At 36.0% G+C, this 27,800-nt stretch overlaps 2 non-coding genes and 1 pseudogene across 2 annotated transcripts; 2 read left to right on the forward strand and 1 right to left on the reverse strand.

The window, feature by feature from the left end:
- The first annotated feature begins 1,067 nt into the window (after nucleotides 1-1,067).
- On the forward strand, nucleotides 1,068-1,140 carry TRNAA-AGC. The gene has a single exon. It is a non-coding gene; the product is annotated as a tRNA-Ala (tRNA).
- Nucleotides 1,141-8,683: 7,543 nt separating this feature from the next.
- TRNAF-GAA lies at nucleotides 8,684-8,756 on the forward strand. The gene has a single exon. It is a non-coding gene; the product is annotated as a tRNA-Phe (tRNA).
- Nucleotides 8,757-18,696: 9,940 nt separating this feature from the next.
- On the reverse strand, nucleotides 18,697-25,444 carry LOC100934499 (annotated as a pseudogene).
- Between the last annotated feature and the right edge of the window lie 2,356 nt (nucleotides 25,445-27,800).

A 27,800-nucleotide genomic window follows, 5' to 3' on the forward strand; every position in this document is an offset into this window, starting at 1 on the left:
AAATGGCAAACTTTTTCAGTATCTTTGTCAAGAAAACCCCAAATGGGCTCATGAAGAGTCAGACTTGAATGAAATGACTCAAAAACAACAACCCCATATTATAGAACATCTCTTCGGAATGCCTAAATCCATGCCTGACAAAAGTGATATGATAATGATAACACTTTACTATAGCACATTAAAGTTTGCAAAATACATTAAATAATTCAGTTATTTTGATTTACTAAAAAGGTAATGTTTTCAGAAATAGCACTAACCTTTCTGATGTCTCTGATTTCAGTCTTTCCCTATGTCTGGAGCTCCTCCTCAGTTTCCCAATTTCCAAGACTAAAGAGTCTAAGATGATTCTTACTTAAGACCTTATGTAGCTCCACCCTACTCAATTAGCCCCACCTTAAGGAGTTGCTAACTTATTCTCAAAGAATTTCTTGATTACATCTCGAAACTGTGTGAGGTGTCTCTTCCCTGATTCTAGCAAACTTGAAGTCCACAAGGCAGTTTTCTTTGAATTTTTAATGGAACCTATTTCATACAATGTGCTTAGCACTGAGTATGCTGAGGAGAAAAACCAAAGTCCTTGCCCTCAGAATTTATATTCTCCTGGAGACAAATAGGATAACTGTAAGCGAACACAAATTTATGCACACAGAGAGAGAGCAATCAAGCACTACCAACTCATAATGATAAGCTTCCTCTTCCACTGGTCATTTTCCACCTCCTAGCCCAGCTGTCAGTGCACTTCTCTGGTCCTCAGCTTGCTGCCAGTCCACTTTCCAATGAAGTTCTAATCCAAATCTAAATGCCATTCTAAGGAGCTGAGCTCATCTAAACTTCGCGTTCTTGGGACCAGGAAGCCTCCTCTTCACTCTATACCAAGTACCCTCTCCTCTCCTCTCTCTCAGTTTGGTAGTTTTGTTTCATTCTCTCCCTCCAGTTCTACTATTTAACGATTTTTAGTTTTTGTTTTTTGCTGTATTTTCCTTCAAATTTCAATTTTACTATAGGCTCTAATGCCATTTAACCAATAATGTGGTAAGAGGACTAAGAAGTACCATCTTATTCATATCGGGGGATTAGCTCAAATGGTAGAGCGCTCGCTTAGCATGCGAGAGGTAGCGGGATCGATGCCCGCATCCTCCACACCAGTTTTTGTCCTCTAACCTGCATCCTGTGCCAGACTTCAGCCAGAATTTCACTATATGTGTCTGGGACAAAATAAGTCAGGTCTTCCTGTCACTTTCTGTACCTCAAGTTCATAGATTGGCCCCTGTCTGTTAAAGTTCATGACTGTCTCCTTTTCTTTACCAGCCATTGTCAGATGAAGATGGGCATTATTCACCTACCAGTGTCCAAGATCGGATTTTAGGAGACACGGAATCGCTAGTATAGGCCAACAAGACAAAGCCAAAGGACACTAAGACCGTGCAGCTAATTTGCAGCTTGGAAACTTTTTCTAGGTGTAGAGCGATCCGGATGCCAGATACAGTCAGAGAAATCTGTCTTCTCCCATCATCCTGTGCTTGGACTGTGCAGTCATTGTGGAAGGGCCTCGGGCGGCCGGTTACCCAGCACTCCCTCTCCACTTCTTCACTTAGAAAAGCACAAGTTCTCTCCTCAGCAAAATAGCTCCAGTACGAAATAGTGGAAACGCTGACCGAGACCGAATGCGAGTCTTTCCCGCTACCCAGATCTGGGTGTTCCTGCAAGGGAGGGAGCACTTTGCCCTTGTGCCAGTGGAAGGAGATTTCACGTCGGGGACTCACACAAAAGCGCCTTGTCCTCTGGCCCAGAGGGCCTCTCCAGGGGAGAGAAGGGGCATGGTGGGAATGGGGTGAAGGTGGAAACCTTTGCTGCGTGTAGTGAGAAAGGAAGTTCAGCTGTGGGAGCCACTGGAGTTTCGTTCATAGCTGTCCTTCTAGGCATTAAGAAGGGAAGGCTCAGGCAGAGGAGACAGAGAAGCTGAGATCACACTGAGACTGAAGAGTAAGATAATAGGTCTAATCTATAGGGAAAAGTGATAGCCTAACAAGGAATATTCATTCATTATTTTTATTATTATTCAAGGCACATATTTTAGGGGCAATTCAACAAGCATTTAACGAGAATTCTCCATTGCCAAGGGTGGGGATAATATTAATAATGAAGACCTTGCCTTGGATGTGATGGGGAAATGAAATAGATAAAAATACTCCCCGAGTATTGGGGGAGGAAAAGGATAATCTTCCCTCCTGTCTTTTGGGGAAGGAAAAACGGGACTACTGGAACCTGAGCTAAGCTTTCTGACAAAAGCTGTAGCAGCCTGAAAGCAGAGGTATATGGACATTTGTAAGAAGGCCCTGAGGAGACTCTTCCCAGATACCTGCAACTGGTATTTGGAGAAAGGTGAGTGGAAAGGGAGAGACTTCTTACCTAAACTATCTCTTTGTGGGACGGGATAGCCCGAATCTTTGCTCTTCATCTACCCCTAGCCTTCCTATAAGACTGTCCAGAGAGGACTAGGAGGTAGTCTGCAAAAAGCTACCAAGATTCTGGGCTGCATGTGTAGGTTGTTTCAATTGTTTGTCTTCTTAGCAAAAGATCCTAGACTCATGATTGCAGGACAAAGTCTGCCTTCCTTGTTCCATCTCTTCTTCTATTATAGGATCCTATGATACTAACCCAAACTTGAGTGCCCTCTCTATTCAGTGGCTATAGATCAATCCTCCTGACCCCAGATTATATGTAAATTGATTGGGAGAATTGATTAGAACGAGGTGGGGAGAACTAAAATATTTATTTTTGATTGTTCTGGAATTAAGAATGGCACAACATCCATCAACTAGCAGGTTGGGAACATGAGATACATTGTTTTATACTCAATTCAATCCCATTTCTCTATTGCTCCAATAATTCTTTAATAGGATGTGGGGGACAAGGTGAGGAGGGACACCACATAAACACATCTCTGTGGTTAGATTCTATGTTGGGTAGAAACCAGGGACTGAAATGCTATCGGTAAAGAAGTAAGCTTTTGAGGGGAAGGGCTGTCTGTGACCCTTCTTTGTCTCTCTTAGTACAGTAACTAACACATCAGAAACCCTTAACTGTTATGGGCCAGAACTTGAAACAAGGTGCTAACTCACTGGAATTGATAGAAACAATGTTTATGTATTTGGTTCACACCTTTGGATTTCACACCTTTGGGAGAGTTCACATTAGCTTGCACATTAGAATTCATACCTCTCACACCTTTAGAGTTTACACCTTTACGAGATCATATCTAAGGAGCTTTCAGGCAGCCGGTTACCCAGCACTCCCTCTCCACTTCTTCACTTAGAAAAACACAAGTTCTCTCCCCAGCAAAATAGCTCCAGTACGAAATAGTGGAAACGCTGACCGCGACCGAATGCGAGTCTTTCCCGCTATCCAGAGTTGGGTGTTCCTGCAAGGGAGGGAACACTTTGCCCTTGTGCCAGTGGAAGGAGATTTCACGTCGGGGACTCACACAAAAGCGCCTTGTCCTCTGGCCCAGAACAGGCCTCCCTCTCAGAAGGAGGCTTCCAGAACAGGACTTCTCAGTCCTCCAGTGTGAGAGCCCCAGAGGAGAGAAGGGGCATGGCGAATGGGTGAAGGTGCAAACCTTTGCTGAGTGCAGTGAGAAAGGAAGTTCAGCTGTGGGAGCCACTGGAGTTTCGCTCATAGCTGTCCTTCTAGGGAGTAAGAAGGGAAGGCTCAGGCAGAGGAGATAGAGAGACTGAGATCACACTGAGACTGAAGAGTAAGATAATAATAGGTCTAATGTATAGGGAAAAGAAAGAGCCCAACGAGGAATACTCATATTTATTATTTTTATTATTATTCAAGGCACATATTTTAGGGGCAATTCAGCAAGCATTTAAGGAGAATCCTCCATTGGCAAGGCTGGGGATATATTAATAATGAAGACCTTGCCTTGGATGTGATCGGAAAATCAAACAGATAAAAATACTCCTAGAGTACTTGGGGAGGAAGAGGGTAACCTCCCCTCCTGTCTTCTGGGAAAGAAAAACGGGACTACTGGAACCTGAGCTAAGCTTTTCAGAGAAAAGTTGTAGGAGTCTGAAAGCAGAGGTGTATATGAACATTTGTAAGAGGGCCTTTAGGAGACTCTTCCTAGATAACTGCAACAGGGAGTCACATTTGGAAAAAAGTGAGTGGGAAGGGAGAGGCTTCTCACCTAAACTATCTCTTTGTGGGGCAGGGTAGCCGGAGCCTTTGCTATTCATCTACCCCTTACCTTCCTTGACTGTCCACAGAAGATTGGGAAGTAGTCTGCAAAAAGTTATCAAAGATTCTGGTCTCCATGTGTAGGTTGCTTCAATTGTTTGTCCTCTTAGCAGAAGATCCTAGACTTATCATTGGAGGACAAAGTCTGCCTTTCTTGTTCCATCTCTTCTTCTACTATAGGATCCCACGATACTAACAGCCAAACTTGAGTGCCCTCTCTATTCAGTGTACATGTACTTAATGTTTACTACTCCGTATAGTTCTACAAGCTTAATACCTATTCTACAAGATTGACACCTATGATGGTGTACTTATAATAGACTTATATAAGAGCAAACAAGGACTGGAAGAGATTCATTCTATCTCCTACCACTGTGATGGTTGGCCTGTCCTCCTTCAATTCTCCACTGAGACAAGAGACATTCCACATTTGATCAGATTTGATCAGACAGAAGGAGAAGTGATTCTCCTTCATCTCTCCACTGAAACTAAGTCCACTCTGAAGGCCTTCCAAAAAGCTAGCCAGGCCCCAAGTGAAGGAGACAGACTGTGAAGGATAACAAAAATTTGGACTTTATCTCTGGCTATTCTTGTGGTAATTACTCAACTGAAAGGAAGGCTGGTCCAAAGACCTCCAGAAAGCTAACCAGAACACTACAAAGAATGACAGAACATCCATTAAGTAGCAGATTGGGAACATGAGATACATTGTTCAGTTGGCTTCTTTATCCTTTTATACTCAATATAATCCCATTTTCATATTGCTCCAATAATTCCTTGATAATAGGACTTGCGGGACAAGGGAGGGAGGGATACCACATAAACACATTTTTGTGGTTAGATTCTGGGTTGGGCAGAAACCAGGGACTGAACTTCTACACCTAAAGAAGTAAGCTTTTGAGGGGAAGGGCTGTCTTTGATTCTTCTTTGTCTTCCTATTCCTTAGAACAGTATCCAACACATCAGAAATCCTTAACTAAATACTTGTTAACTTGGGGAGAAAAAGAAAGAAATATTGACCCTGCTACTTACCTCCTGTTTGATCTTGAACAAGATCCTTTCATTCTCTGGGCCTCAGATTCCTTATCCATGAAATGAAATAATCTCCTATCTTTAAATCTAAAATTGATAGGTTACTTATAGTCCTATTGATCACAGATTAACTATAAAATATTCTATATTACATAATAAATATTTGAAGGGAGGGGCAAAACAAAGTGCTGTGTGAGATCTCAGCAAATTGAAGGGATCAAGACTGGCTTCCTAGAGAAGGTGGCAACTTTAGAATTGTGTTGTAAGGGTCAGAGAGAAATCCAACTAGTCAATAGTGAAAAAGAAGATATTATAAAAATAGAGAAAACCATGTGAGAAGCTACCAACCCCATATCGCCTACCATTCCTCTCTTCCTTTCTGCTTCATTTCTCCTGCTCTTTCCTCCTGACTGTCTTCCTTTTCTACTCCATCCCTCCTAAATAATCCTACAAGAATTTTCAAAACCTTTCTCAGAGTCATTCTTTGTGGAATTAAAATATTAGAGAAATCCACTTTTCAAAGTGTCCATTTTCCATTTTTAGAAAAAGTTTTGTTGTTGAACTCTTCCCCCCCCCCCCCATTCCATCATTGTCACTTCTCAAAGATTTCTCACAAATACATAGAACCCTCCAAAGTGAATCAAGCAAAAAACATCAATTCACTGGCCATGTCTGAAAACTTGTGCTTCCTTATATTCATTTTCTCTGCTGAAAGATATAGTAGATGTGCCTCACCTTCAAGTTATTCATTCATTGTTATTTTTTTCACTGCATTGGTCAGAGTTCTGAATTGTTCCAATATTGTTTTTTATTACATTGTCAATAGTGACAGATAAATTATCCCGCTGAATTTCTTCCTTCTTCATCAGTCCATACAAGTTTTCCTGAAGTTTGCCTCAAGTCTTCATAATTGCTTCCTGTGGCTCATTAATAATCTATTATCATTATATCAAAATGTGTTCTCCACTTCCTAACCCATAGACCCAGAATTTTCTTTCACTTTTTCCTTTCCTATAGCACAGTAAAATTACTAGACATCAACTTTGTTTCTGCTTCTTTACTGTCATAAAAACTGTTGCTACACGTAAGTTGGGTTTTTATGAAGCTTTTCTTTTTGTCGATGACCTCCTTTCTCTCTCCTTTTTTTTGAAGAATTGGAGAGTTGTGTATATTAGAAGATTATATATCAGACTTGATTGACGTCTTAAACAGCTTCCTCCTCTTCAACCTACTCCCACCAAACATACTTTTGTTTTTTATTCTTCCTCATGAAAATGGAAAGGTTAATTCTCCAGTTGATAAATGGTCAAAGGATATGAACAGACCATTTTCAGATGAAGTTAAAAGTATTTCTAATCATATGAAAAGGTGCTCTAAATTACTATGGATCAGAGAAATGCAAATTAAGACAACTCTGTGATACCACTACACTTCTGTCAAATTGTCTAAGATGAGAAGAAAAGACTAGGAAGGATGTTGGAGGGGATGCAGGAAAAGTGGGACGTTAATACATTTTTAGTGGAATTGTAAATGGATCCAGCCATTCTGGGAAGCAATTTGGAACTGTGTTCAAAAAGTCATCATACTCCTTTGAGCCAGAAGTATATTTCTTGGGCCTATATCCCAAAGAGATCTTAAAGGAAGGAAGGGAACCCACATGTGCAAAAATGTTTGTGGTGGCCCTTTTTCTTGTGGCAAGAAACTGGAAACTGAGTGGATGCCCATCAGTTGGAGAATGGCTGAATAAGTTATGGTATATGAATGTTATGGAATATTATTGTTCTATAAGAAATGATCAGGAGGATGATTTTAGAGAAGCCTGGAGAGGCTTACATGAACTGATGCTGAGGAAAATGAGCAGAACCAGGAAATCATTATACGTTCCAACATCAATATTATAGATGATCAATTCTGATGAATGTGACTGCTTCCAACAATAAGATGATTGATGCCAGTTCCAATGGTCATAAGAGGAAAAGTGCCCTCTACACCCAGAGAGAGGACTGTGGCAAATTAATGTGGATCACAACAACATTCTCACTCTTTTTGTTGTTGTTTGCTTACATTTTGTTTTCTTACTCATTTACTTTCTTTTTTTATCAGATTTTTCTTGAGCAGTAAGAGAATTGTATAAATATGTTTATACATATTGGATTTAACATATATTTTAACATGTTTAACATATATTGGATTGCTTGCCCTCTAGGAGAATGGGTGGAGGGAAGGAGGAGAAAATCTGAACCACAAGGCTATACAAGGATCAATGTTGTCAAATTATAAGTGCATATGTTTTGAAAATAAAAAACTTTACAAAAAAAAAAAAGAAAGAAAAAAGGAAAATGGAAAAGCTATATTGGAAAAATGATGGTAATGTGAAAATAAAGCATATCAATTAAAAAGTTTTTTAAAGTTCTTCTATAAACATGTTGGAAAACAAAATTTTTATTTATTTATTTGACTTCTTTGATGTATGGCTAGCACTGGTTGCAATGGTATCACTTCAATATTGACTCAATTGGCAATCACTAAAAACGCAGACCGTCTTATGCTTCAACTCGTTCTATCTACATCTACCTTATTCTATAGTTGTGCAGATTTTTTTTCTTTACCCCTAATGTAAGAGCTTAAATTCAAATTATGGAAGTTTGTCTTATTAGACCCAAAAATCAGCTGGTGGAAATATTTGGAGATCCAGATCAATATTGTCAATTCAGCATTCTTGCTAGAATCCTCTCGTTGTAATTTTTACAAATATGTCGTCTATGGTTTCTTTCCATTTATTGGGGAGGGGCGGGGGATGTTTATCAAGACAAAGGCAAGAAGAATCTATTAAGTATTTCACACCTAGGTGATTTTGTTCAAGAAATTCATATTCTTTAGAATTGAGTATCTGAGCCAGTCCCGAAAGCAGCAGTACTCAGTTCCAACACTTAACTCCACCTCGCTCAGGTAAGAATTGCTCAGAGAGAGAGAAGACATAGGATTACTCTAGCACTACAACCTTCCCAAATTGAGAAAATCCACTTTTCTCCCTCTTTGTAGAGGTGTGGGACTGAATCTCTTCTCCCAAGTCTTTTTTTTTTTTTTTTTTTCTTGTTTCAAAGAAAAGTTCTCTGGACATGATTAATTTAGCTGTATTCGAAAATGAAATGATTTAAAAAAAAAAAAAAAAAGCATAGCATTTTCCTCCCCAAAGATTGTATGCCAGATGCCTATGTTTCCTGTTCACGATAAATCGCCTTTTTTAAAAAAAGTTATGCATTTTTCTAGATGAATAATATTATTTGAGCCTTTACAACAAACCGAGTCCCAGAGTTCCCTTAACCCAAAAAATAAACCCTTTCATTCAGAAATTCTTCACATGTAGCATATAGAAAATATGCTTGGAAAAATTCCTAAAACAGGTGCCGAAATAGCTCAGTTGGGAGAGCGTTAGACTGAAGATCTAAAGGTCCCTGGTTCGATCCCGGGTTTCGGCATCTATGTTGGTATGAGGTCCTATTTCTGTTTTCATCTCTATCGTCTCTTTGGTATTGCAAGTGTTTCAGAGAGGCTGGACTGCCCTTGCTCCCAAGGTGGTAGAGTGGGCTTTGAGGCAGGCGCACAAATAGAAACTAAAGTGTCATTTTCACCTCAGACAGGTAGAATAGGAAACTCAGTTTCTTATCTTTTCGAGATCATGTGGTCCATGGATTGGAATGAGGAGAGATATAAAGCAGGCAGACTCATCAGAAGGTTACTGCAGTAATCAGAAATAAAGTAAGGACAAATGCATTCATATGAAAAGAGAGGGGGCAAAAATGAAAGGTTTTGTAGAGGTGAAATCCACAGACCTTGGCAGCAGACAGCATATGAGGAATCAGGGATGACTGACAAGGATAATGAGGGTCTGTCAGCTGTGTAACAGGGAAAGCTTTATATCTGAGCGATGTCTTGAAGATTAAAAACAAAAAAACTTAGCAATTGATTGAATATATGGGATATTGAGGAAGAAGCAAATGTTGCAAACCTGAGTGACTGGAAGGATGGTGGAACCCTTTGAAGCTTTCAGCTAAGGAAAATGTGAAATTCTGGGATTGATTCAGATAATTTTCCTCCCAGTTTCTCTGGAGTCCTGAAGGTTGAGATAGCAGCTTTCCTTCTTTCTCCTGGCCTCTAGCCTAACCTGAGTTTATTAAGAGTTCCATAGTCCAGAAAGCCTTCATGCCCAACCTCACCCATCCATGGATTCTTCCAAGTACTGAGGGCTATTCTGACCCGTGACACCCTTATTCAGAAACTATACAGTCACTAGGAAGCCAGAGGTCCTAAAAAGTCAGTGTGCCCCAGGTTAAAACCTCTATTTCCAACCTTCAGTCTGGAAGTCCCATCTCTTACTGTATTTTCTCTGCCCAGATAAGAAGAAAATCTGAGATCTCTAAATTAGATTGAATTTAGAGAAATGAAAATCACTTAGAGTTTACACCTCATACTCATTAGATTGATTGGCAAAGACAATAAAACCAGAAAATGACAGTTGTTAGAGGACTTCAGGGAAACAGAAACATTAATGTACTGTTGGAGTTGTGAATTGGTTCATCCGTTCTGGAAATCAACTTGGAACCATGCACTTCAAATTATAAAACCACGCATATTCATTTTCAGTCCAGATACTAGGTCTATATTCCCAAAGAAATAAAACAATGAGGAAAATTATTAATATGTACCAAAATATTAAAAACAACTCTCTTTTGTGTGTGTGGTTGCAAAGAACTGGAAATTTAAAAGGTGTCTCTCTACTATGGAATGATTAAGCAAATAATGATGTGTAGAAAAATACTAGAGGGGGTCATCATTTCCTTTTCTGGCTCATTTTACACATAAGGAAACTGAGGCAAATAAAGTTGAGTGACTTGCCCAGGATCTTATACTTTGTAAATGTCTGAAGCCAGATTTCAATTCAGGATCTCCTGATTCCAACTAAATGCTCTGTTTGCATGAATATTAAACAATCAGTTGTTTCTCTAGGCTATTTGAGCCGGTTGTGGCTCAAATAAAAAATCACAGAGAGAAATTTGAAAACTTCTAAGTTGAACCAGAAAAACAGTTTATTAAATAATAACAATCTTATAAAGAAAAGCACCTTTAAAGTGTTTTAAGAACTCTAATATATTAAACCATCCACTGATTCTAGGACCAGTGAGGAAGCTAACCACATATATACATTTTTGGACACAGACAATGTTGGAATTAATTTGGCTTGATTACACATATTTGTTACAAGTATTCGTTTTTTTTTTTAACTGGGAAAAGAGAAAGGAAATGTTTATTAATTGTAAAAATAAAATAAGAGTTAAAATGAAATTAAAAATTTAAAAATTCTCACAGGCAACATGGAAATTTGTTCTGCTTAATTATGTGTATTTGTTACAAGAACTTTTATTTGGGGAAGATATAGGAAGACAATATGGGAAGAGATATATAGCAAGGAAAATAAAAATAAGAAGAGGAAAAAAAGGAAAGAAAAATGGATCATTGAAACATCATTTTTCAATTGAGAGGAAAGAACAAAAGGAAATTCGGGGGGGGGGGGGGGGGGAAAGGAAGCCCAGACAATCAAAACAGCTTTGGAAACTACAGGTTAATTAAAGACTTCAAAAGGAAAGGAAAGTATATGTAATAGTATTTTTTTATGTATAATCTTTTTTGTTCTAAAACATGTAAATGCTCATTCTATGTGGTTTTTAGTTCAGAATGATTTTGTTTTTAATTAAAAAAACTCTTTTTTTTTCCTGTTCTCTAACAGGCAAAAAAATAATTTGTGAGAGTTGGAGAAAAGAATACTTAGATATTTAAATTAGTCATTCATGGGAGAATCCACACAGCAGAACAGAAAGGAAGACTGCCTTAAAGTCAGAATAGATCAGGATTAAAATCCCAACTCTGATAACTGTGACTATGTAGAAATTTCTAGATAAGCTCTGCTAAGTTCTCTCACTAATAGATATTAATACAGACCCTGCAATGACCTACTGTTTGATGTAATGAATCTTTTGATCTTTGAAACTCATAAAGATCTTTGAAACTCCTCAGTAAGGAGATTGACCAAGGGAATCCTGCTCAATTGAGTACCACTTGATGAAATTATAGGATGTAAATAGGTAGGCTAAAGAGACAATGAGGTGGCTGAAGTTTTGCCTCTTTGAAATAGCTCTAATCTGCACCTTGGTGTAGATATAGGGCATTTTCACAGTTTGTAAAGGGAGTGCAATGAAGTGTTTATACGTATTTTTACCTTTAAGTGTAAAAAAATACACAGTTGATGAAATTATGAGATAGTTAGCGATGATTCTTCTAAAAGACTAGCAATACCTCTGGTGACTTTTGAAAAGCCAGCTAGTTAGCTCTTCAAGGTAGTAGAGAAAAAGCATATCCCTAATAATCAAGGAAGTCTGCTTTTGATGAAGTCCTGAATAGTCCTGAGAGAAACTAAAGAATTGATCCTCAAGGCAGGTAGGAAGACGGCACTGATAGAGATCACTTTAGCTCTATGGTCCCACTCTCTGGGGAGATGCTCTTGTCTGTAATCCAAGTTATGTCAAACCCTCCCTCTGTAGAGGAATTGAGCAGTATCACCTTGCCACACCCTGTTAGAAATCCTAGTCACATTCCTGAAATTAAATTTTTCCTATAAAATCTACTTATAGGTCATCCCATGATTGCTGCCCTCCTTTGGGTCAGTTCTTCCCATCACTCTGTCTTGTGGTGTCTTTCTCCTTACCCCATCCTACCCCCATGCTACATGATATTTCCCCTAACTCCACTATACTTCCCAACCCCACTTCTCATCCTTACAGCTAACTCTGTTAGGATGTTAAGTCCCTTTCAGGATTTAGCCTGCCAGCTGAGGGAATGCCCCAAATTTGTGAGGTGCTCCCTTTCTACTGGATAATTGTGAAGTCTACTGAGGAACTTTCATATGCTCTCCCAACTCTATTTCATATTTATTATTCCTGGTGTCTATTTGTATTTCTTCATTTTATCTGTAACCTCTTCCCTAAATAAATCTACCCTTCTGCCAAAGAGAATGGCCACTGTGAATACTTCATATGACCAAACCCCAACTTTTGGTGCCTACCATCATCTGGTGTCTACATCACTTACATGATGTTGGTCGTCAGACCACATCATTTTGATAGTGGAACAACTATGGAGGGAGCAAATAGTCCCTGTGAGGAAATGGCTCTTTGCCTTTTTCTTTGAAGCAAAAATGACTTGAAGAACAGTAGCTTGCTGGGGAGGAGATGCTTCACTCAGCACAGAATAAATCTAGAACGAGAACCCAACAGTCTCAGAATTGAGCTACAGAGAGAAGCAGGGCTAGGAAGCCCAAATAAGTGTTGTGACCTACCTTGCAGAGATTCTCTCCCTGCCTTTCCTTCCTTTCTCCCATTTCCCATCTCACCCTTAATCACACTAACAAAAAGAAAAGAGGAAGGAAAAGTTTTTGCAGTAATGGAGATTTGATGTATACTCCAAGTATGGGCTTGCCCTTTCCATTGATATTCTGTATTTTGTGGGGAAAATACACTCCAAGTGTATGAATGGATGTTTTCTGTCTACAGTTCATGCTATACCACATGAATAAATCACATTGGTTGAGAAAATTGTGTCAATTAACTAATTATTGAAGTTAAGTAATTGAAACTCTGAGGTTTGTGAGCTAGGATTTTGGAAGTGCAAAGTCACAGAGTATCCACCCTGAAATCTTCTGTGACCTCAAATTCATGAATTTGAATTTCAGGATACTCTGGAGGAAGTGTTTTCTATTAAAAAAAAAAAAAAAAAAAAAAAAAAAAAAAAAAGCAGCATAACCTATCAGTTGTGGGTTGGGAAGACCAGAGAACAACTTCTGTCTTTAACATTTTCTAACTGTGTGACACTGAATAAGAGAGAACAAATTCTGTCTCTAACATTTTCTAACTGTGTGACACTGAATAAGAGTGAACCTCTTAGTGTCTTAGTTTCCTCAAATGTAAAATTAAAAGGTTAGATTTGATGGTGCCTAAAGTCCTTTCTAGCTCTGAATCAATGACTCAAAAAAAAAAAAAAAAAAAAAAAAAACCAACAACTGAAAAATCAGCTTCTGGGGTGGTAGAAATGTAGTGGTAAAGGCAGAGAATGCTAAAAAACAAAGCTTTTAAAAGCATCTACAAATATTAGCTTAAATTGTGTTCCAAGTGAAATCTTTGTCCAATAGCATAATTTAACATACTACTAGAATAACTAGATCATAACATGATATGGTGTAATGATATAGCATGATATGGTGTAATATTCTTCTCTAAATTGTAATATTCTCTGGGAGCAGGTTTCTTGGGGGGCTTCTGGAGGCAGTCTTCATTTCAGTTCAGTATAATCACCCCAAATGCAGCCAGGAGTTAAAAGTCCAAATCTTTTATTGTCTCTTTCCAAGTCTTGTCTCCTTCCTTGAGCCCAGTTAGCTTTCTTAGAGGCCTTCTGTAGTCTTGGTTCGGAGAGCTTAAGCTGCCTTCTCTGGCTTGTGAATCTGCTCTACTGAATCCTGGCTGAGGCTCCAAGACATTCTAATGGGCTTGTGTGTCTAGCTCTGAGAGCTTCTTGCTTATATGCTGTACACTGAGTATACCCCAATCATTATATCACTAGAAAACCATTATTTGTTGTAGGATTAAACCAATGCTAAACTAGATTTAACCATTGTCTACTCAATTCCACTTAATACCTTGTTTCAAGTTCTGGGCCATAACATCACCTCGTAGGATCAGATCAATCATACTGGACTATGCTAAATTAGATAATTATTGTCTCTATCAATTCCACTGACTTAGCACCTTGTAAGAATTTTAACAATATGGCGATATAGTTCCTGTTTGGATGTGATCTATCAATGAATTTTTTTTTTCAATTTTTTTTCAAGGCAATTGGGGTTAAGTGATTCACCAGGACAGGCCATTTAGCCCTCCTCAAGAGAGAATTCTATAAATTGGAAATATGAGAGTTACAAAAGTTAGATAAAAGGATAACTCACAGATTTTCTTAAGAGAAGCAAATAAAAGAAATGGTCTTATCCTGTGTTCCAAAACAAGAAAGATATTTTCTGGAATATTTATCATTTTGCCTTTCAGAATATATGACAAATCATTATTTGCCATATATTCAATCTGTACTACTAAAACACATTGCAGAAGAATAAGAAAAAAAAAATAAAAATCTTCTAAGGACCTGATAAGACCTTCTAAATTAAGTAAAAATCTATTTTTTCTCTATTAAAGCTTTTTATTTTTCAAAACATACGCATGGATAATTCTTCAACATTAACCTTTGCAACACCTTGTATTCCAATTCCCTCCTCTCCTTCTCACACTCCCTCCCAGTAGCAAACAATCAATTATATGTTAAACATTGTACAAATATATGTTAAATCCAATATATGCATACATATTTACATAATTATCTTGCTGCACAAGAAAAATCAAATCAAACCAGAAAAAAAAAATGAAGAAAATAAAATGCAAAAAAACAACAACAAAAAGAGTGAAAATGCTATGTTGTGAACCACATTCAATTACCACAGTCCTCTCTCTGGGTGCAGATTGCTCTCTTCATCACAAGATCATTGGAACTGGTTTGAATCATCTCATTGTTGAAGAGATCCATGTCCATCAGAATTGATCATTGTATAATCTTGTCGCTGCGTATAATGATCTCCTGGTTCTGCTCATTTCACTTAGTATCATTCATGTAAGTATCTCCAGGCCTCTCAAATCATCCTGGTTATCTTTTCTTACAGAACAATAATATTCCATAACATTCATATACCATAACTTATTTAATTATTCTCCAACTGATGGGCATACATTCAGTCTTAATCTACAAATCATTGTGCAGAAAATGTTTATATTTTCCCAATTATATATAAAAACAATTTTTAACACTTGACTTTTAAATTTTTCAGTTCCAAATTATCTGCTTCTTTCCCTCCTTTTTCTCTTCCTTGAGGAGACAAGCAATAGATTATACAGGTACACAGATACATATGTATACATGCACAACACATTTCTAGATTACCCATGCTATCCAAGAAAACACAAACCCTCCACAAACCCCACTAAACCCCCCCCCAAAAAAAAAAACACAACAAGAAATCAAAGTTTAAAAATAAAAAAACATTTAGATCTGTAGAGGGCCGCAGATATTGGGGAACTCTGGAGAAGTATACTTGAAACAAGGTGTTAACTCAGTGGAATTGATGAGATGATGGTTCTCTAATTTACATATACTTAATACTTAGCATGGTGATGTAATGGTTCTCTAGTTCACACATAGATAATTATTGTCTTTATCAATTCCACTGACTTAGCAATCCACAGATACACAGTATACTGTAATGATGTAATTGTAATAGGGTATTTAAACTAGGGACAAAGTCAGACTCAGAGGGAAACTGGTTGAAATTGGTAGATTGGCAGACTGCTGAAGGAGACTGGTCAGACTAGGACAGACACAGACTGTGTAAGGGACAATAAAGACTTTGGATTCTATTCTTGTCCATTCTAATGGTGTCTATCCTGCTGAGACCAAGGCCCTTCCAGAGGACCTCCAGAAAGCTAGCCCAAACATTATATCAATCTGCATTCTAACTGTATTAGTTCTATCTCTAAAGATGCATAACTATTGTCATCATGGTCCTTTGGAATTGTCTTGAATCATTGTCTTCATCAGAGTAGCTCAGTCTTTTACAGTTGGTCATTGTACAATACTGTTGTTACTTGTACAGTGTTCTGATTCTGCTCTTTTCACTTTGCATCAATTCATATAAGGCTTCTCAGGTTTTTCTGAAACTATCCCTATTGTCATTTCTTATAGCATAATAATATTCTGTCACAATCATATTTCACAACTTGTTCAGCCATTCCCTAATTGGTAGATATCCTCTCAATTCCAATTCTTTCTCACCACAAAAAGAGCTGTTATAAATATTTTTGTACATATAGATCCTTTTCCTTCTTTTAAATATCTCTTTGGAACATAGGCCTAGTAGTGATATTGCTGGGTCAAAGGGTATTCACAATTTTATTGCCCTTTGTGCATAGTTCTAAATTTCTGACCAGAATGATTGGATCCATTCAAGACTCTACCAGTAGTGCTTTAGTGTTCTAATTTGTCCACTTCCCCACCAACATTTGTCATTTTTCTTTTCTTTCATATTAGTCAATTTGATGGGTATGGGATGGTACCTCAGAGTTGTTTTAATTTGCAAAATGTTTGTTAATTTTTAAAAATAATAATCCATAGTCTTTGGCCTCTTTCATTCTTTCTTTTTGAACCATAATTTCCAATATATTTGGTGGTGTCTATGAAAAGTAGTCTAGAAATTGACTGCAAAAATTATATTGTAAAATATGATCATCTATCAAGAAATGAAAGCTGCCAAAGGCTTATATGGCTTTCACTTATATAAGAGAAAAAAATTGAGTTATTAACCACTGCATTTAGTGATCAGATTTAATAGAAACATTTCATTAATAAATATTTAAACTACCATTTGGAGGGCTATTGTTCCACAGAGATTTGCTTTTTGCCAATCAAGCATTGCAATTTGACACAATAAATTTGGTTCTTATATATTCATTTGAAAATCTATTGAGAAAATTCTAGAACTTATTTCAAACTATATTTTACATTAAAGCTAAAAATTTAGGCATAGCATGTTTATAAAATACACACTTTGTAGTACATAAATCATGAATGCTTAGTTCATTTAGTTTTAGATACTTAGAATTTAAATCACAAGCATTCAAACAATTGAGAATAAACTAAATTCTCTCCTGCCATGTATACAAAAAATGTGTCTTCTAACATTAGCACATCATTTATTTTGCTTTAATCATCAATTAGTAGTTTTTTAAATTGTGGGTCTAGTAAGTTTATAGTTAAGCTTTATGAATAACTTAATTCTTCTATAAATTTGAAACCCATTTTGCTTCTATAATCTCATGAATACTTTTATCACAAAGAACATTATTTGGAGGCTGGGCATTGTGATTACGCAATACCACCACACCAAAAAAATTACTCCCCAAATAAAGGAAATAACAAAACAAGCATACAAAGTATTGACTTGTTAGAAGAAACTTACAAAATCATCACCCAGACAGAAGGAAGATTAAATATGAGACTAAGATGTCATACTATTAAAACAACACTAGTCTGATATACTTAAACAGGCTATTGACCCTCAAAATGAAATTGGATTAGGTTCTGATACAGACATGGGCCATCACAATTTACAATGAGAAATGGAAGTTTAATTAAAGTAAAACAATTGCCATAGTAAGAAGGCAAAAAAAAAAAATTCAGGAATTTCTTTAACCAGCAAATATTCTTGTTAATTGCCAAGATGTAATAGTCAAGCACAAGGCAATTTAAAAGTATAAACTACACAGATAATTTCACAGTTCTATGGAAGGACACATTGATATGCTAATATTGGGTTTTTTCTCTTTTTTATTCTATCTGTGAAGGGGAAAAAGAATGTGGGAAATATGGTGTCAACACACAACATATCAATAAAATTTATTTTAAGGAGCAATCCCTGATCCTTAATCTCCACCATACCCTTCACTTTTACTTTTAGGGATAAGTGACAAAATCAAGAAGATGTGATTATAGAAGTGTTGAAGGAATAAAGCTTACTTACTATGTTTTTTTTTGAAGAGTGACCCCTCTCTTTAGGACATTCATTTCTAAAACAATAAAAGGACTAAATAAATGATATGAGATTTGCATTTTAAAATAGAAAGGAACCTTAGAATATATCATTTATCTAATGTTTCAAAGATTAAGTACGATTCCTAGTTTATCCCTTATAACAAACCTTATTGTTTTTGAGATCTTATGGGTCATTTAATCCAATAATCATTTAGAGAGGGATCAATTAAGGCTAAGAGGAAACAGGTTACCTTTGGTCACAATAAATCTTTATGGGAGTCTAAGCTGGTTTGTTAGGGTATAAAATACTCACAGTTTAGTATTTAAAAAGCCTAAAAACACAGGGCAATGTGAAGATCAAGTTTCACATTACAACAGTTAGTGGTGCAGAATATAATTTAGGAATTAACAGGCAAAAAGTAGTACCAAAGCACTGATTTTAGTCAAGCAATCCTGACTGGTCAGTTATTTTTTTGATCTTATAATATTAATAATACCACTGCTAAGTATCTCCCTAATAAATGCCCTGGACATGGACCCTAAAACACAAACAGAATCCTTGTGAGACAAAAAAAAGTACACCCTTCAAAGCAGACAGCATCAGAAGAGAATGCCGTTTTGAGAACGCCAGAGGCAAACAGACTATGATGCCACTTTTATTGACAAAAATAATCCAGCAAATGATATTCACAGACGGCAACCACGATGACCACCCTTCCTACGAGAGCACTGTCAAGGGAGATTGGAGTGACATTCTCAATCTGCTCGATCTTCATTCCAGAACGCTCTCTGTGGGCTGACTGTGCCAGGGCCGGGTGCTTTAGTCCTATTTCCCCCCTGTGGCCCGAAGTTTGATGTGAAAGGCAGCGATGACTAATTCTTTACATTTCTGGGCAACGTCCTGAGCAGCCAACATAGCATTATAGGGAGAAGATTCATCTCTGTCAGCCTTGAACTTTATCCCATCAGACACTGGAAAGATGGTTTCTTTGTCAGAGAAATCAGTCATATGGATAAAGGCATCGTTGAAGGAAACAAAGAAAACACAGATGCCAAACACATTCTCTCTCTCTGCAACCTGAAGTCCATGGCTGATGATCTGCTCTTCCTTCTTTTCCTTCCTCTTTCCAAGTGCAATCTCTGGTACTCCATTTGGGCTCCCAACACTGGAAAGGTAAGATTCATTTTTAAAGGCACTAAAATATTATTGAAAGAGCTGTGAGTTACTTCCACAACTCTAGAAATAATTTTTATTTAAAGGAGGAAAAGTCACTAAATGCTTCATACTCTTTGATGTAGCAATCTTATTGTGGGTGTATATTTCCATGGAGGTCAAAGACAGAAAGTTCCTACACATGTCAAAATATTCAAAACAAAATGAGCGCCTATGAATAACAAAGACAACAACAAAAAAGAAAATAAGATAGGTGCCAGATCTCCAAGGAATGATTGAACAAATTGTGGAATATGAATATAAAGAGGTATAGTTTGAAAGCTAATTAAAAATTAGAGCAATTAGTGGAAAGTTATTTTGCTTAATTATAAACCAATGCATCTGACAATCTAAGTGTTGTGAGTGAATATTTACAAAAATATTAATTGCCCAGATAAGAAGAAATAGAATGCTTAAATAAAGCTATCTTGGAACAGAAACTGAACAAACCATAAATGAAATCCCTAAGTATAAATCCTCAAGAGCAATTGGATTCATAAAGTAAATTCTACTAAACATTTAGAGAAAAATTCATTCCAATATTATATAAACTATTTAGGAAAACAGGCAGAGGAGTCTTACTAGTTTCCCTTTTATGACACAATTATTGTGTTGATACTTAAACCAGTAAAAGTGAGAACAGAGAAATAAAACTATAGACCAACTTCCCTGATGAATATTTGTGCAAAAATTTCAAATAAGCCACCAACAAAGAGATCATTGTAATATGTCACAAAGATCATATATTATTACCAGGTGGGGTATATACCAGGAATGCAGGGCTGGTGTAATATTGTAGAGGGCCAGGAGGTTAAGACCCATTCCAGGTTTTGAGTCTTACAGTAACTTGGCTCACCAAAACTCCCTTATTGAAATAGCAGAGACTCCTTGTCAATATAATAAATGAATAATCTAGTGACTGAAGCATAATGCAAACACTACTCTTTGGATTAAAAGTTAAACCTTTGAATTTAGGATGGGAAAGAATATCCACAGGGAGACTAAAGGTATTTGGGAGAAAGATACATGAGATAAGAGTGTAGTAAACTTTACTCTAATGTGTATCTCAACTATTTACATCTCTATCTAACTAACCAACATCTGGGGCTTAAGGGGTTTAATCATTTATATCATAGCAAAATTTTGTTAGGCTAGGAATTTTAAGAGTGTACTTTGTATTAAACCTATGAGTATTTGAAGTATATATATTTGTGTCTCTGATCAATAAACTTCAAAGAGTCCATAACTCAGACTTCTCTGCCTGGCTCCGGTATGTCACATCCTTCATCATTACAGGAGCTGGACTCTAACAGTGGCGCCCGAACAGGGAAGGAATATATAAAGACTTTCCGTGGAAGGGTGCCTACTTAGACACGCGTGTACAATTCGGGTAAGTGGGGAATTAAATAACAAAAAGTAAGGATGAAGTTGGAAAAAAGGTGATCACCAACAGGCACTTTATCACTGGAAATTATTTGGCACTAGAAATAGTTTATCACCAAGTTGACACAGGGTAAAGATATCAAATATCAAATATCAGATATCATATAAAATATATATAATAAGATAAAATTTATAAGATTGATTATTGTTCAGCTGTACACAATACAGTATACATATTGAATTTGGAATAAGGCAAAATCAATCAGATAACAGGGACTGAAAATAGTATCTGAAATTATTAATTAATTAAAAGGAAAAGGACTGGGAAATCTTCCAATTTTTGTATTCTCTCTTTTGTGTATTTCTCCAACCCTCAGAGACAGTTCCCTTAAATCCTTAAAGGAAATTCTCTTATCAGTACCTTGGAGGAAGACAGGAGGGCAGAAACTGTGAAATCTGCTGGAGGAGAAGTAGCACCTTCTCCCCTCCCCTAGGCTTCCTATTCAAATCTCTGTCATAGACACGGACCTGAAGAAAAGTTAAATTCTTATACCTAGGGAACTAGTTCAGGAAACACTTTTAAAAAGTTAAAAGAAAGAGAAAGGGCTATTCCTTTCAAAATATAGTCTTTTAGCTCCTGATCTAAATAATCCAGTTTAAAAGACCCTAGCCAGTTTTTTATCAATAAAGGGAGGCAATTTAAAACTCCATTGAAACAACCTGCCTCTAAAAATGCTAATACTAATTTAAGGGGACATTAGCTGTGGAAAAATCAAAACACCTTACTTCTACCTTTCAAGGGACTGTTTAAAAATCAGAAAAACTTAACATGAAATATATTTTCTTCCCACTAGAGACCCACTCGAGTCCACTTCCTTCTGATATGCTAGGTCTTATTTTAGGATGCAGTTTGCAAACATTGCCAAGGTTTAAGGTTATTTTGAATTTTTAAGAAAATATGTATTCTTTGCTATACCACTTCTCATCATCAATTTTTCTTAAATACATAAAGGGAGAAAAATAGCACAGTATCATTAATACCTTACCAAAAAAATAGGAGAAGCACAAAAATAAAAATTTTAAAATATGTATATAAAAAATAAAAAATTTGGGTGGTAAAGGTTTTGGGGAACACAGGAAAGGAGGTATTTTGGATGCAAGCTATCACTGATTTTAGGCCAGTTCTAAAAAGGAAACTGGAAGGGATAATTTGGTTATTCCAAATGATTATCAGGAATTAGTGAGGGATATTAATTGAATAAAACTGCATTTGAAATTGGAAACACACGAATTGACAAAATTATTTCCGATTTTACAAAGATATGCTAATCCAAATTCTAAAAGAAATTTTACCAAGTGAACTGGGATCATTTGCAAGCAGTTGGAGAAGCAATAAATTCTTGTTACTTGGACAGCATGGGTGTATTTGCTAACCAGGCTCAGAAGAGCTTTTCTGTTTGCCCTCAGATGGTGGTGATATTGATTCAAGGAGCTTTAATGATTGGCAAGTTCTATTGAATAGGTACCTAGGTCCAATTGACTATATTTTTAGCTACTAATTTTACAATTGTTGTGACCAAATTACAAATGACCAAATACAATGTTGTGACCAAACATCAAAGGATATTTCCATAATTGACTAACAAAAATTAGCCTCTTTATATGTGTATTTCATCTCTTTGGATTATAGATTGGGCCTTAAATCCCCTGGAAAAATGGGTTTGAGAGGAGAGGCTTGAAAAAAGCCCTAAACTTAAGATGACACAGCAATACCAAACCTTTTTTGCTTATCCACAAAGACCCTTGTCTCTTTTTCTGTAAAAATCCTCCTTAGCATAAAAATCGCAATGAAAACTTATTCAAGATCTGTCTCCCTACCCTTGTCTTTGAACACTATTACTAAATATATTTTTTAATATTTCATTTGAAAATATACAGTAGGAGTTATATGTAATTATTACACACGGTATACCACTCAAGATCTTTTTAATATTTTTCAGATAACGAATTTTCTGTTTTTTGAAACAGCCCAAGACCTGAATGTTCTGCTGGTTAAAAGAAGATTTCTTAACAGTAATTTTTGTATGCAAGTGTGTAAAAGAATGGTTGATGCTTGCACAAGTGATAATAATGATAATATAGTTTATGTTTTTCAAGTTTATACAAAGTTGGGACAATTCTCTTCCAAGTCATTTTTGTTTGTGTCTATGTTTGTTTCTGCACAGAATGTCCATGTCATATGTGTGTGATCTAGGTTTTGGAAAGTCATAGGCAACTAGCCAGAAAAAAACCTCTGTGCTGTACTTTGTATGCTGAAAAATTTCCTGAAAATGGGTTTAATCTTTTTTCTGTGAATTTAAAATCTCTGGCCAAAGGTTGAAAAAATGCACAGAAAAAGTGATTAGAAAATAAAATTAAAATAATATCTTACAGATTCTCAAAAGTTTTGTGAGCAAAATGCCTTAGTAAAAGTCTCAAAATTTTGAGAAAATTGATTATGGAATTTGGAAATTAGTCAAAAACAACAATTAGGAAAATAGCAGTTTTTACTAACTTTTCTTTGAATCTTATCTTGTCTGGAGTAATCTCCCACTCCAGGTGGGAGTGAGATTCTGGAGGGACTGCTGATGGGATTGTTGTCATTCTTATCATTATTTCCTAACTTCTCTCATATGTTAAGAGTATTGTAGAAAAAGCCTTAATAGCAGTAGACTCAAAAGCTTGCAAAAAATTCCCGCCCAACCAAGCTTGGAGGAATGCAGATGGGGGGGTCAAACTTCACCATTCTCAGAATCCTGTCTCCAGCCACCTCAGCTTCATCAGCTTCTGTCCAGCAATTGCTTGAGAAGAATCTGGGTGCCCCTGGTGGCATTCAGCATGGCAGCATGGAGTGTGTAAGACACTCAACATCTTTTTTTTTTGGTAAATTCACCATTCTTTATTTGAATTACAGAAATGGACTAGCTACGTAATCTCTGGCAAATTAATTTATATCTGACCAATTTTCTGATTTGTAAAGACAACTAATGTTGATTGTTGCTTAACAAAAAACAAATGATATATGAATGTTAAATTGCTTCATATTTTGATAACTCTATGGGTTTTTAGATGTGACCAATATGCAATGCTAATGTTGAGAGATATAATTTTGGGATGTGTGTAAATTACATTAAGCAAATTCAATTAGGCCCCACTAGGCCTAGGAAGATAATGTATAGAATCTCTTTCTCTTTCCTTTTTCCTTCCCTGATCTGAAGAAGGGATAAAAGGAAGAGAAAGAAAATATGCATAATGCAATATAATTTGTTATTTGAGATATGATAAAAGTGGTTTAAAGGAACTTTAATAAAAGCCCATTATAAGAATATATAAATTATAATCTATTTGCATTAAATTTAGGAAAACAGAAAAGCAGTTCACAGCTTAAAAACTTTAAAACTGTCAAAAAAATCAGCCTGCTTTTGAGTTATCTAGAATCAGACTTCACAGGGGCCAGACACAAAAATTACATCTTAACTTTCCTGGCTCACCAAAGAAAAATGATTTGTGTAAAACTGGAAAATATTCAAAATGGATATTCAGTTTGTCCAGAACATTTGATTGATATTTAGGAAATTGCATGAATTAAAGTTATATAAATCTCAAAAATCTGCTTTAGTGCAACAAAAATATATGTATGCATATATATGTATGTGTGTGTACAGGTGTGTATCTACATATGTATACATACATTGCCTTGTTTTCTCTCTAAACAAAAAAGTAAAATTATTTAAGCAATGAAAATCATCTCTGAGAACTTCTAAGCTCAGCAGTTTGGAGACAGAATAGATGTGGCAATTATTAAGAAGGTGAAAATTCTATTAGCCTTGTTCATCCTATCTCAAATTATTTTGCAAATGTAAATTAAGATATTAAGTATGTTTCACTGATGCTGGAAAATTAATAGAAAAATTACAACAAAAATTCTCTAAGTTCATTTAATGAACAATCCTTTACACCCAGATTAGTTTAACATATGAAACAAGTTAAACAATCTTTTATGGGTTTAAGTTTGGTAAATTTTTGGTGAATTCTGGTAAAAGAGATAATTTATCTAGCCTTAAGTTGCAGTTAGTAGAATTTGATATGGGATATGAAACCTTTTGGGACAGCAACTGCTATATTATTTCTGAGTTTTGAATTTGATTGCCTTATCATTAAGATAGTAACCTCCCACTTGAGAGAAATTTCATAAGCTATTCAGAGAAATATGACCCTGAACAAATAGGAGTCTAATAGGATAAGAGTTGGGAGCTTTTGCTCAAAGTGAGCTCTTTCTGACTCAATTTCCCAATTCTGTTTCTTTGTTTCATACTTGATCATTCCTGAGTCTGATAAAGTAGTACTATTAGAATTGGATCTCAATCTAAACTAAAGAAGTTTTATTTTGTCATGTGTGTGCTCTCAGGCTGAGGCCTGAACAATCAGTTTTGATGGTATTATCATACCTCCATATTTTCCTTTTATAACAAATTCCTATGATAAGAGTAAATGGTCAACACAAATTCAAATATATAATATTTTGTTGTTTTCAATATGAAAATATGTAGTCAATATATCCTAAATAATTTGATGAATGAGTACTTAGCCTAGTCATCCAGTTGTTATAGATACATATAAATGTTTGGTGAAATAAATTCTTTATGAGTTTCCAAAATAATGTAAGAACAATTAACATGATTATCCATAAGAATGAACTGTTGAAACTGAATGAACATTTGAAACTAAAACAGAAACATCTTTAAGATTGGTATATACTGTAATGTCCTGTAATACAAATATATTTCATTACCTGAACATTGCTGCTCAATATACATTGGTCTCTTTACATCTTATAGAAGTCCTTGTGGACTTGTCTTTTTATCTCAGGTCATCCTAACCTGTATTTGTTAGAATTGTTTTGTATTCTAATTTTGGTCAGTTACAGCTGCATTGGCCAGCTTCAAGGAACTTGCCACCTCCTCCATAAAAAGATGGGACCCTGCAAGTGATTCAAATCTATGCCCATTCTCAGCAGGAAGCAGTTTCAGAAGATGAGATCATCCCCCTGGCATCCAGAGGATTTGGAGTCCCATTTGTTTAAAGGGGGGAATTGGAACTGACTGGTGAATGGACCTCAAATTATCCAGTCTCTGGATGAGTCTCCTGTTACAATGTATTTGCGACTTAGAAAGGCACAAATTTTCACATTTCAGATATGGGATTCCATGATGTTTTTCAAACCCCTCAGAGATATACTGTACAACATATTTTAAAATAATCACAGATATTCCTAACTGTAAATGCTGTTTTAAGGAATGGCATTAGAATCCAGATCATGAATGTGTTAGAAGGATATATTGTAAAATGTTACAATTGTATTTTATTCCAATGTCTTATTTCTATTCAAATGTTTGTCAAATTCCATACCTATGATTGTTATTATGAAACATCCATCCTATGTGATAATGTCTAATAAGATTAATCACAATTGATATAAATCAGCAGGTGAACAGGTTTGAGACGACATCAAAGAAAATTAGAAAATAGTAATAGTAGAAGAGATTTGTGGGATTACTCCCACTGATGGAATTCTAGCAGATATATTAACTATTGCAACACTTGCTGTTTCAGCTACAGCTCTTACAAAAACTCTTCAGACCACTCAGTTTGCACATAAATCAGCAAAAAGTGCATTACAAACTTTTTAGAACAAATTAATATAGATTATGAGTTAAAACAAGAATTAAACTTAGTGGAACAATCATTAATATAGTTAGGGAATCATGTGAATAATTTTGAATCTCCATTACAGCTAACTTTTTAGAAAAAAATATGGCAAGAAGCAATGTCCATGGAATTGATCCTGATAGTGTAGCTAACCAAATAGTTGAATGGTTAAAAAAGTTATATGCATGGGTAATTTTACAGCATTGACAATTGCCAAACCTTTTGTTCCAGTTTTTCCCCTTCTTCCCTCCACCCTCTCCCCCAGATGGCAGGTTGACCAATACATGTTAAATACTACATAAGGTCTTAAATGAGAATAAGGAAAGAATCTTTCTTCTTGGAAATTGACTCAAAGAGATGTCAGTGGAGGAACTCCTGGCTCTTAGGGGTTTCTGAGAGGAATGTGATTTCTTTCCTCAGTGACTGAAGTACAAAGACCATTACTATGGATTTTCAACATGGATCTTGGAGCAAGCCTGGGGGTGATAAGGTGGCTTCATCCTCAAAAGAGTCATGGCCATAGAAGAAAATGTCTCTTGAAACTATTGATGTCACAAGGATCCATACTTATCCGTATATTGTAAAATGTTACAATTGTATTTTATTCCAATGTCTTATTTCTATTCAAATGTTTGTCAAATTCCATACCTATGGTTGTTATTATGAAACATCCATCCTATGTGATAATGTTTTTTTTTATTATTATTATAGTAACTTTTTATTGACAGAATCCATGCCAGGGTAATTTTTTTACAACATTATCCCTTGCACTCACTTCTGTTCCGATTTTTCCCTCCCACCCTCCACCCCCCCCCTAGATGGCAAGAAGCCCTATACATGTTAAATAAATTACAGTATATCCTAGAAACAATATATGTGTGCAGATCCAAACAGTTTTCTTGTTGCACAGGGAAAATTGGATTCAGAAGTTAAAAATAACCCAGGAAGAAAAACAAAAATGCAAACAGTTTACATTCATTTCCCAGTGTTTTTTCTTTGGGTGTAGCTGCTTCTGTCCATCATTGATCAATTGAAACTGAATTAGGTCTTTTTCAAAGAAATCCACTTCCATCAGATTACATCTTCATACAGTATCGTTGTTGAAGTGTATAATGATCTCTTGGTTCTGCTCATTTCACTTAGCATCAGTTAATGTAATTCTTTCCAAGCCTTTCTGAAATCATCCTGTTGGTAATTTCTTACAGAACAGTAATATTCCATAATATTCATATACCACAATTTATTCAGCCATTCTCCAACTGATGGACATCCATTCAGTTTCCAGTTTCTAGCCACTACAAAAAGGGCTGCCACAAACATTAGTGCACATACAGGTCCCTTTCCCTTCTTTATAATCTCTTTGGGATATAAGCCCAGTAGTAACACTGTCTGGATCAAAGGGTATGCAGTTTGATAACTTTTTGGGCATAACTCGATTGCTCTCAGA

The sequence above is a fragment of the Sarcophilus harrisii genome, chromosome 1, assembly GCF_902635505.1.
Source record: "Sarcophilus harrisii chromosome 1, mSarHar1.11, whole genome shotgun sequence".
In the NCBI taxonomy this organism is placed as follows: Eukaryota; Metazoa; Chordata; class Mammalia; order Dasyuromorphia; family Dasyuridae; genus Sarcophilus; species Sarcophilus harrisii.